A 12,129-nucleotide genomic window follows, 5' to 3' on the forward strand; every position below is an offset into this window, starting at 1 on the left:
GCAAATCCTCGGGACGGGGCGCGAACGCAGCCCGCGTTTTTCGCGCGAGCATCCGGCGGATCAGCGTGCCACCTGTTTCCCCTGGGCTCCGCCGTGAAACGATTGAATTAAGACAGTTGGAACGGTGCACCGACCCTTTTCCTTACACAAACAGCAGAAAACCATTTCCTCGAGTGTCCTCCAGCGTGGACCGTTCTCTTTCGCAAGAGAACGTTCAACGAATCAAACGTTGATAAGGCTCGGATTCTTCTGGCTAAAAGTACGCTCCTCGTTGAGCCCTGATGTCTTCGAACCGTGACAGATAATTAATCCAAGTATCCTATCGCAATATCATCGAAACTTGCGTCGAACAATAATTACGGGCGCGAGAGCCCTTCGATACGGCTCGTTAACGCCAGTTAGATCATCGGGTATGGCTGTCGCGCATTTTCACTTTTATTCATGGTTTACGTAACGGCAAGAGCGGCCGTAAAACCGCCGGCAGCGTGGTTCGGCGCGTGCTCTCACCCAGGCCTCATCTTTCTTCGTTACGTTCCTCGAGAAGCTCAAAAGTTTCACCGAATTTCTCTGGCCGTCCCGTGGCTTCTTTATCCCCATCTTCGGGTTCTCTCGCTCTTGCCACGGAAACTCGAACGGCCTCTCGAATGGGTCCGGTTGTCCGTTGCGCAACCGAGCTTTCTACGTGATCGGTTGCACACGCGTGTAACGCGCGAGGTACGACCGGTCTTTCGCACGGGGAGCCGGCAGCTGGACGTCCAAGGCACCGCTGCTTTATTGGCTCCGAAACGGCGAGAAAGCAATTTACCCTCGATTCGAATTGACGTCACTTGGACGACGGGGCCACGGCTTCGCGGCAAATGCCGTTTTAATGCTCGAGGACCGGGGTGACAGTTCCGCGCAGGCTGTCCTGCACAGATTCTTCTCGGGGAGGATCGAGTTCGTCGTGACGTCCGCGGACGGCGAACAACGAGGAACAAAGTTTCGGTCGAGGATCGAGCGTGGCACGATTGCGAAACCCGCGCTACACCGTGTGCGGCAGGTCCACTGAGTGGCATCGAGATGAATGTCCGACGTAACTCTGATGGATATAATTCGCTCTGTCAGATGAAGCGCCATTTCTCTGGCAGCCAACTTTATTTAGGCAAATGCCGTGATAGGCGGCTGCAGCCTGGCGATTCTCCGGCATATTTAAATCACGCGTAACAGGGAATCGATGGGGCTTGAAGACCACCCGAGGAACATCGTAAATAACGCTCGCTCCGGAAGCCAAACTGTGCATGAAGCATTTTTCTCTCTAAAACGATTCGGGCCACCTTGGCTGGACGCGATTGTTCAGTAAAGTAGAATAACGACGTCGAGCGTGTTTTCCAAGCGACGCGCTTGCCACGGAGCAGATATTAGAATGCCGTGGAAGTATGGGCGATGGGACGCAAGGGTGTCAACGATTTATCGGAGAGAATCGCTTAGAAATCGGAGGACAGAGATCGGTTGCGAGAGGACACAGTGCGAAATCTGTGCGCACGTATCGGCGCTCGCACACGCGGAAGTGAAAGCGAAGGTATCGACGGAAAAGCGATTTCTATTGCGATTTCCAAATGTCTCTGTTTCCTTGCCGCCGAGTTTCTCTTCGCAGAGATAGGCTCTCTGGACGCGAACACGAACCCTGAATATCAGCTCTACCCTATGGTCGATAAAAGAGGCTGTCGCTTCGGTAGTTACCCAGCGCGTTGAAAGTTACTCCTAGTACGTAGTACTTCGTGTTGCCGCTTCGTGGCGCTCCCAAACAATGCCTCGTTTTTTAAAATCGTCAAATTCGTGCGTTTTACATTTTACACTATGTAATTAACGTGTGTGTAGATACATGAAAAGTCTTTATTACTTCCATCGAGCACTGGGCATAAATGTTTATCTCTTAGTCTAGTCGAATTATCTAGTCTAAATCATTGATCGTGTTAGTTTATAGTCACGTTCCGGTTTGCAGTTATCTACTATCATTACAAAGTTCAAGTTCTATATATAGAACTACGGTCTGATTCTTCTGCTGCATTTGAGAAAGTTTCTTCCAAGTCAGGATGGCCGAGCGGTCTAAGGCGCTGCGTTCAGGTCGCAGTCCACTCTGTGGGCGTGGGTTCGAATCCCACTTCTGACAAAATCTTTTTTTTCGCCCGAAAATTGTGTCGCGATCATGCGTGCATCACTTATTCATCTTATCGAAATCATAATTTTTTCTACTGCTTTCGATGACGGCACAGGTCACTTCTCAATAGGAATTATTAACCTCGCCGATCTGACGTGAAGTTAGTCGCAGCTGTTAATCTCTTGGGACGAACGATTGAGAACCCTGTTATCGGCGCTTTCCCACGCGACGGGAAAATTGTCTGGAAGAGTGATCGGCGGCCAAAGAGGCTGGGCGATTCGATCGAACGTTATCGCTAACATGAGCAATGGACGGGGTAATTAGTTTGGAGCGCGCGGGAACAGGCGCGGAAGAAATGAGTTTGCGTATATTGCGGCGACGCGACGCGGCGGTGTCTAACGGTAATGAACGCCAAGGCTGCCCGTTCACGGGCTCCAGTCAAGTTCAAGATCTCGAAGGTGTAACGAGCCAGAGAAGAAGGAGGACGAGGCGAGCGTAGGACGACCACTGACCGAAATAACTCGAGACCTCGAAAATAACCGGCCCCCGAGGCCCTGGCCCCGGTGACATAAGCGAGTTTATAGTGTTTGCACGCGAGTCGCGTCGAACCGTGGCCATAACCGTCGATGAACTCATTATCGGACCCAGCGGTCCCCGGTTTCGTGACGGTGCAGAAAGCATTTGGGTCAGCTGCGAGTCCACGCTAAATGCCTGATTGCTCGGGCAATTCTTTATTTGCCTGTTCGAGCATACCGTAATGCATGCTCGTCTATAATAATGTCGAGCAATTCACGTTCCGTTGCCCCCGTCGATTTACGATACGATGCGGATTCATGGGTTCCTCGGCCCTCGCGTATCGAGGATCGCGAGCTACCGTGGATTCAATCGTCGAGCTACGATCCTAATCAACCTATCAATGAAGGGGAACAAGCTGGATCAATTAAATGTAATAGTAACAGCCAGGACTTTTTGCTCTGCCACGAATAGAGAACTAGTCCGGCCGAGTGACATAAGCAACTTTGCGCGTGAATCGCTGAGGCACGCGTGCATAAGCAAGATTTATGCTCGGTCACGCAATTACTGTTTCTTTGACTTGCGATTCTATAAGAGTCGAGGCTCTCCTCTGCGGGCTCCGAGCGTCTCGAGGCTCTTCTGTGTTTTGTTACATACCATTCCTCTCGTGTTAGCCGCATATTCCGCGGATTCATCGGCAGTCCGTAGGGTGTTCTTATCTAGGACTCGCATCCTCGCTCGCTGCATTTAGCCTGGCGATTATCGCGCTAAATTATTCATGTCGTCGTGGTTTAGACGCTTTTCAATAACAAGCGGCGGGGGACCTACTTCCTAGGCGCGAACGCGGCTCGTGCAGTCGCTGAATACGCGTAATTAATATTCTTCGTCGGCGGTGGTGCGTTGAAAACGGTCAACCGGGTTACCAGGATATCGGTCAGGTATTCGAGCCGGTCGCAAGCGGGTTTAAAGTAAGACGCGGACCTGTCTGCAGCGAAATCGACCGACAACCCCTCGCCATTCCGCAGACACGAACAGATTCGTAATGTTTCAGAGGAGAGAAGGTTGCGTAGACATTAAAGCGTAGCTCTGCCTTCGCGGCTCGTACTATCGAGATGCCCGCAACCTGTAATCCCCAGCTTCCTCCAGTTATCGCCTGGTCAAGTCCTGTGATTATCCAGCGGGTAGCTGAAACACCGTAGTTAGCTGTGTCGCTGGTAATGCCAGTTGCTCCTCGGGAACGTTGGGTTTTCGTGACCGATACCACGGGACCTCTTATCCCTCGCCATCGGCTACCACTCTGCCCGTAAACGGGGACGGTTGAATTCCTATTCGCGAGAATCACGGGGGAATGGAGTATCGACCCTGCTCTATCGCGTGCCGTGTAGGGAAAATGCGGCTGCGTTCCGCCTGATTGAGACACTACCAGTGGCCTTACCACTTGGCTCGCGGAGCTGAGGCTCCGTGACGATGGATCAATGACTCGAGGCATCTCCCTCCGCATCTGCCATCAACTCGTCAACTCGTCGGCTCATCATCTTCCATTGTCCTGGAATAAATTGATCGCCGCGCAACATTGTTCCAACCCACCTTCCTCCTACCCGCGAGCATCCGTTTGATCGTGGGAACCGCTGGTGTTCCTTAACACTCGGAGCTGCGAGCTTCCATTGGATCGAGCAACGGCTGGACGCGGTATCTAATCCTCGACCACGCGCAACGGTAAACCCCGCAGGTTGCAGAATTCAAATTGATACAGGCGGTCGGCGAGGAACGTGCAAGTTTCGCGGAGGTCAGGCACGGCTGGTTCCCCCGCGAAGGAGGTATTTAATCGGACGGAGGAGACGCGTTGCTCGATCCTCCGCCTGCGCGTAGCGACGCGGCGGAAAGTAGGTCTCCTCAAAACGGATCCTCGGTACCGAAAGATCGAGCACGATCCGGCGGGTAGCACGCGAGTGTGCCTCCATGGACCGCTATCTTACTCGTCTTGCTCGTCTTGCTCGTGTGCAGCGGCTGCCAGATGGTCTTGGACTCGCGCGACCAATGTGCCATTTAATCCCGTCGTTGCACCTTCTATCTCGCATCTCCGCTCCTTCGATCTCTACATTCGCCGATTCTTCGCCCTTCGCGTAACCATCCCCATTCCGCTGCAAGTGCCGAACAGACTCGGAGAACTCGGGACCATTACCCGCGACGTCCCAGCAAAGTTGTCGCTCGGCCACTTCTCATCTGTAACGCGCGCGGCTGTGTAGCTCTTAATGGAAGCCAAGTTTCGCTTCCTCTCCGAGGCGACACACGGTGCTCGTGCCCGATTCGCCGGACTCTTGGCTAACAGGAGAACCTGGTTCCAGCCTGGTCCAGTGGAAAAACTTTGGGGAATTCCTCTGCAACGCGGAACGCCGCGAAGAACATGCTTCGCCGAGGATTTATCGAAATTGGGTTGCGGCGGTGGCGGGAGTGACCGGTGCACCGCTACCACCGCGGCAGATGCTGCGAATCCGCGGGATTCTGCAGAGTCATGCGCTCGCAGCGTGTAAACAATCCGCGTTTAGAGGTATTGCGCATCAATCTTGATCCCCGGGACGCTGCGCCGCGACGTCCACCGTTGTTAACAATAAATCCACTGTTTATGCGGCCCCTGGTGTAACAAGTTTCCATCGAGACGCGGTCTCGGACGTGGCTGTGCAAGCAGCCATATGTTGCTTGTCATTCCGCGTAATAATCGCGCCTCCGAGGCCGCGAAAAATCATCGGGCTTTCCGTGCGAGGGTAAACGCCAGCTGAACGATAGAAGCTGGCTGACTGTCGACGATCGAACGAAACCAGTGTCAACTGGTAGCCGAGCTGGTGGAAGAATACAAGAATCGAAGGGGCGCGTTTATTAAGGGGACCTTCCGGTCTAAAAATCGATTTTTTTATTTCATTTTTCGAATGTTCAACCTTTTAGGCATACGTGTTTAGGATTTGTTGAAATTCGTAAAATTCCCGAAGTGATAGGCATTTGAGTAGCGGCAAATGCGTGGGTCACAACCGCCCACGCGGCGCTCACGTAAAACTTTAAACGCGTTTTTCACGCAACAGTGTTCTCAAACTTGGTGAGACCTGTATCTATAAAAGTTATTATCCAATTCGACTGAACCTTTTTTTATTTTAAAGAATATACTTCTGGCTAGGGGGGATACCAGAAAAAATTAAAAGATTGAAAATTTATAATTTTCTAAGGCGTTGAAAGTATGAAAACTATAGGGAAAAGTGATTTCAAACTTCAAGTGTCGTTATTTTTTCTAAAAAATGTCATTTTTGTAATTTTTATGGCTTTTCCCCTATCCAGAAGTATATTCTTAAAAATAAGAAAAGTTTCAGTGAAATCGGATAATAACTTATGGAGATACAGTTCCTACCGATTTGGATGAATTTTTTGACGCCTTGACTTTAACGACTCCCCAGTGCCGTCTGCAATGATTAATTATAAAACAAAAAATATACTTCTATAACTTAAGACTTCCTTAATACAATGCAACAAGTCCCATTAAATTATATATAGTAGTTTTCCTTTAATTAATTCCTAAAGATCACCTATTTTTGGGGGCTCTAGACCGGACGGTCCCCTTAAGCCGTGAAGTTGAACGATCAGGAGAGAGATAGGGCCGCGAGGCGTGTAGATCGCGCAGCTTAGAAGCGCATCGCGGCTGGTTTACACGATGCTGGAATTAATTGGACCAGGCGAGCCGATAATACGAGCGAGCAGCCAGACCGGGCGATTCGAAACGGAACAATGCCGCCTACGCTTTTGTGTGCTAATCGGATCGCGCCAACAGTCCTCGCGGTCCCTGATCTCTTCTTCATCGTTTTATTGCCGCATTGTTCGACTAGCTCGACCTATCGACGCTGCCCTCGCGACTCGCTCGTGTGGCTGACTCGCTGGCACATTACGCGCGGATCTCACTCGCCGCTCGAGTAGGTATTCGCCGACACGCTCCAGGTTCTTCTGGCACCGTCCGCGGCGATCCTACAAATTCGCGGCTGGCCGATACCAGCCGACCGGCATGTCGTCGATCAAACGGTGCACGGGATTTTTCGCGGGAGGATCGGGTCCCGATTTTTGTCCCCCGTCGCTTGTTTAACTGTTAGCGCCTTGGAACAGTTATCTCTACAGCCTGCGCCGCGTCGCGAATATCGAACGCGGATGTGAAACAAGCGCAATTCAGATTGCGATACCTAAGTAGCTGGACAGCATGGAGATAATGCTGCACAACGATCGTGTAATTCAGTCGATTTAGAAGCGACTCGTGTCGAGGCGGAGCGCAAGATTCAATCGAGTTCGACGAATTTGTAACGGAGGGTCCAGCATTAACTGTGGCGGATTTAAGGAAAAGGGCCCAAGTGGCAAACGTTCTGAGGGGCCCATTTTTTTCGAGAAAAGAAGAAGTAGCTAACAAAACACGAGCAAGTGTCAAATACAGAGAAAACATATAGTGTTTGGATAAAATCTTAATTTTTTTTGGAAGATGAGGCCCTGGGGGACTTTCGGGCAGGGGCCCAGGTGGCAACTACGCATCGGACGCCTGTTAAATCCGCCACTGTGCGTTAGGTGTAACGATAAGTTGCGCGGAGAAGCGAAGCTCGTGGAGCGCCGCTGCTATCATTTCGTTTTACGAGATGCTGGGCCCGACTATTGGAAATGATGCGACGCTCGCGAATTATTCGTCGCGCTCGCAACGCCGGTGATTAGTAAACCGGCTGGGACTTGAATGATACCGCGTCCACTTGCATTTATCCGGCAACGTTAATTGCCATTCCTGCTGACGTAAATATCGGCTGGTCGAACGCTAACGATCCGTTACGTCGGTACCCGCGGCGAATAAACACGCCGCGATTTTTCGATCGGATCGGTGTTTCCGCGACGAAACGGATATCATTGCACGGCTGGTAAACATCGGAATTAATAACGGTAATAACGAGCAATAAAAATAACGGGATCCCTGGAACAGCCGCGCGGATGAAACGATTCTAAGCTGGAAACATCGCCGATTGGCTACGGCCACTCGATACACGCGGTATGAGCCACTCGATCTCTATCTGCACGGAAGCTTCTCCGGTGTACCGATCTGTTTAATTTCGCGAAACGGCTAATTTCGCGATGTTTTCGATTGTTCGAGCAGGAAGCAGCGCGCAACCAGCCGAACAATCTTGCCTGCTTAGCGATCCCGCAAAAACCATTCCTTTATTCTCGAACACCCGCCGCCGACCGCCGGTACAATTACCCAGCAAATTAGTCGTGGGAATGCGCCCTAAACGGCCCGCTTTCGATTGCCGGTCCCGCAGGATTGAATCGTACGATGGATAATTGAGTTAATTAATTTTTGCTCCCCTACGCGGCGATCGCCGGAGCGCGATAGCCAGCTACTTGTTGCATGCAGCATCGTTCCGTGCCCGACCACGCGTTCCGAGGGGCTTAATCCCGTGCCTGAAACAAGAAGAGATCGTCCTGCAACGAATGCTCGCTGAAGATTCATTGTAATCCAGTTGAACCTGTTGCAGGACGCCTTCGGAATCGTTACAAATTCACAGACCGCTCGTAAACCGGAACGATCGAGTCGACGGGGCTGTAATCGCCGGCCAAGGGACTTTGCTCCAATAACGCGCACGTAACGCCCTCGATCCATAAAGATCGAACAAGCAGACCGGTCGTAACAGCGATCGTCTCGAGAAAAATCGTCCGCCGCACTGCTCGAATCTAAATATAAACCGGCGATAAACGTCGCCGTAAGGGCATAAGGAGAGGAGGGTTGCATCGTGGCCGCCACTCCCGGCCGAGCTTCGCGAAATTCCTGTTCCAATTCTTCGCCGATCTCGGGACAAAGATGCGATGGAGTCCAGCCACGAGCTGGCGTTCTCACGCGAGCCGTTTCCATCGGATAAGCCGGGGGAAACGTGGAATTCGCGGGTGCCTGGAGGAGGCGAGGCGGGAAACGCGAAAAACGCGAAAAACGCGGAAACCGTGCCGCGAAATCGCGCTCGACGGCTCGAAACGACTGGCCCATATTCGACCGACTTTCGAACGAACGTACAGTTATCTGTACGCAGCTTACACGCACCGTCGGCGTCGGTCCGTTCTTTCAACCGATCACCGAGATTCTTCGAGTCTCGTAAAACCCGCGACGGACAGCTGGTCCGCGGCAACGGTTCCCTCGTTCTCGTCGCGCCTCTCCCCCGCCTACGTTTGCCCACCGATAGACGGTATTAGGATTTTTTTACCACCTCCTACGTTTTGGAAACGGTACCGTTATCATCGACGCCCAGGCTCGCTATCGATGTAGCGTCGCCCGTCGCTGCATTCTCAATGTTCGATACTCCTTATTAGTAGCAACTTTTCTGTGACGAGCCTGCATCGTTGCACGACAAGATCGCGGCACGATCTCTGGGGAAAGTAGTGGGTGGTCGAGACCGTCGCCTAAGTAGTGAAACCGCGTCACGCGAACGCGCGAGGCAGTTCCGCGAAAACTCGACGAGCATTCCGCCTGGAATTTCGAATTCAGATTGAGACACGGGTGCTTGAAAGTGCATCGGACGTGTCCGGGTCCCGTTACTCGTCGACGACCCCCCTTGGAGTCCATCTTTCGATTTCGTAGGCAGTGGTGTCGCTTTATGAAAGCACTTAACACCTCCGCAATGATAGTCGTGTCGCTGAATGGACATGCTCGGAGGTCCGCTGGGCCGAAGGCTTACACGGTGCAGAGAATCTAACCGCGGAAAGGAATTATTGTACCCTGATCCAGGAACAAGACCCCTCCGCACCTGCAGCCACGGTTCAGGTGGAAACAGGCTTCGAAGTTGTTCCCAGTGTTTACATCCTCGCCACGGCTTGTGCACGCGTACAGTTTCTGCAAATTTGTGGATAACCTTTCTTCCCATGGACGGGTGTATTCTAATTGTTGGCCCGTGACACGTAGCGCGCGGCTGGTACCTCTCTCTACTACCTTTTCATCCTGAAGACATTCTACGCGGCTTCGGGACAGCGTGCCAACGAGCATTCAGAACCGCGCGAACGACTCATTGCTACCGCCATTTTTCCCCCTCAGCCACCTGGGCTACGTGAGAAAACTCAAACTGTTCCCCGTTTGCGTGACATAACTGCGACTGGAGACGCGAGCGTACGCTGAGCAAGTACGCTTGCATTTCAATTGCTGGCGATGGCAAGTCAGTTTTGTAGGAATAGGCTTCGGAATTCCTATATGTTCGGGAGCCACGAAAAAAAACGGGCCTCGGGGGGCTCGAACCCACGATCTTTGGGTCCTCTGTGCTACTGGCCAGCAGCCTTACCACTATCGCCAAAGCCGACCCCTACCAAAGACCTTCTAGGTTTAGAGCAGATTTTTCCTAGGTTAATAATGCACAATCAACCTGTCATTAAAAGATAGTAAATGCAATTTAAAGTACAAACTAGCGATATATAAAGTTCCTATTATTGTTTAGGCACGAGTACTCGAACGAGTCTGCTGCTTAGCATAAGTTTATAATGTAACGAGGTGCCAATTTCGGCTGTGTTTATACCCTATAAACATCTATACAATTGTTATGTATTTTATGGCAAAACAAACACATTTACGAAAAAAAACCAAAGCCGACCCTCCGAGGTCTCTTACTCCGGGGGGCCTTTTATAGAGGTTCCTGATTCTACAGTTTTCATCGCTGATACTATTCCCACGTGTCCGTTCTCTATTTCCCTTTTGCCCGTTAATTTAGCGTGTTTGTGATTTGTCTTGTTGCGCCGTGGCTACTGCCTTCGGCTCGCCCTTGCCATTACCCACCCATCGTATAGCTACGTTCTTGCAATCTTCTTTACGAGGCCTAGGTGACACTCGTGTTACCGTCGTCCCTCAGCCTTCTAATAACACGTCTTGCCTCGTCGATATGCATAAGTATACACGCTCGGGATCGTACGTTGAGGAGGAGCTGACACTCGAAACGGGAAAAAGGAACACGCCGCCGTTGCGTGAAATTACACGATTCGATGACCTCGGCGCGGATCTGTCGGTAGCTGATTATTTACATGCATATTTATGGTGTCGAGTGGAGGAACGGTGGCTAATAGGAACGCGACGGAACCGGGCGGCCGAGTAGGGCGACGATCATTTTATCCGGCATGGATGTAGACAACGGTACATTGTCACGTGTTGGAAACGATGGGCGAAGAAAAGATCGAGAAAAAATTTTACTGGTTCCAGTCGTTTATTTATCGACTTGCAACCGCTTCTCCGGTAACGCGCATAATTACTGGCTATTGGAAACGCTTTTCTCCGTCAGAGAGGTCGTTGGCTCCCGCGTCGAACGGGGATCAAAAATTCACTCACACTGACGTCCGTGATTTTCCAACGTTGGAGATAATTCTAATCGCGACGCGTCGTGGACAAGGCTTTCTCTGCGATCGCGCACACGATCGGGCCGGATTATCGAAAACACGCAGGACTTATTATCGGCTAATTGCCATGATACACGCGTGAGAGAGCACGGCGTCCCAGGGGAACGCGTAATTAATTGGAATTGCAATTTAGCAACAAAGTGACGGAGCCGGTTGAGGACTTAATTGGAGGGATCGCGGGGAGACGGCGCGAAAGAGGATCGCGGCAGCTTTTACGGCCATAGATATCATTTCCACCTGCTACCGGCCGTGATCAGCCACGGAGTACAGTTAAGTCCAGCCCGTCTTGAAATATTGCACGGCCTTTTTGCGGCTGTTGGCGCGAGAAACTAATGGATTGTACGGTGGCTGCACACCGAGGGCGAGCCACCGATTTCCATGTTCGAGAACGCATGTTCGACCGTCATTACGGCCAAAGCCGTCCATTATTCCCGTGTAACGCGCTGCCCGCGTAATGAGTACCCTCCGCGCTTTCGTCGAATCTGGGAAAAAATCACTTAACTCGCTCCTTCTCGCGGTCCTTTTGTCGTCGCCGTCGCGTTCCGCGCGGTTCGAGGAAGATCCTTTCCTGCTTCTGACATCGTCGGGGATCAATTCGAGCGTAATGAAATTCGCGGTAACCGCTGCGCCGAGATAAGGCGGATAAGGGAGGAACGGCTGAATAAAGAATGGCATTTCGCTAATAATGTGGTTGAGGGGCGACCTTGCGGGTCGAGGCAGCCATCGCGTGCTCGAAGATCCAGTTTCGCGAAGAAATCCCGCGGCCGTTTTGATTTCAGGCCGCGAAAGAACCGGAACGCTTGTAAAACGGTTGTAAATTAACCCGCGCCCCGCGGGCACTCAACGTTAATTCGAGAGAGTTGGAGCAAAGGTTGCGTACATACGGTCGAAGCAAGAAGTAATATATTCGGTGTACCTACTCATCAATTTCGAGGATAACCGTTTCTTCTGCCTGGAGCATCCCAATGAGCAGGCATGGTGACGTCAGTCCCTTAAGAAGTTAACTACCGTCAGAAGGTAGAAAAAGAATAGAATCTTTGGGAATTTATTACAGAAAGTACGTG

General features: G+C 51.5%; 1 protein-coding gene and 1 non-coding gene across 3 annotated transcripts in view; both read left to right on the forward strand.

The window, feature by feature from the left end:
* Positions 1-12,129, forward strand: part of Tyn (trynity) — a 95,407-nt gene that overhangs the window by 11,101 nt on the left and 72,177 nt on the right. The gene's annotated exons all lie outside the window — the stretch shown is intronic.
* Trnal-cag (transfer RNA leucine (anticodon CAG)) lies at positions 2,067-2,149 on the forward strand. The gene has a single exon. It is a non-coding gene; the product is annotated as a tRNA-Leu (tRNA).

Source organism: Andrena cerasifolii, chromosome 8 (assembly GCF_050908995.1).
Source record: "Andrena cerasifolii isolate SP2316 chromosome 8, iyAndCera1_principal, whole genome shotgun sequence".
Lineage (NCBI taxonomy): Eukaryota > Metazoa > Arthropoda > Insecta > Hymenoptera > Andrenidae > Andrena > Andrena cerasifolii.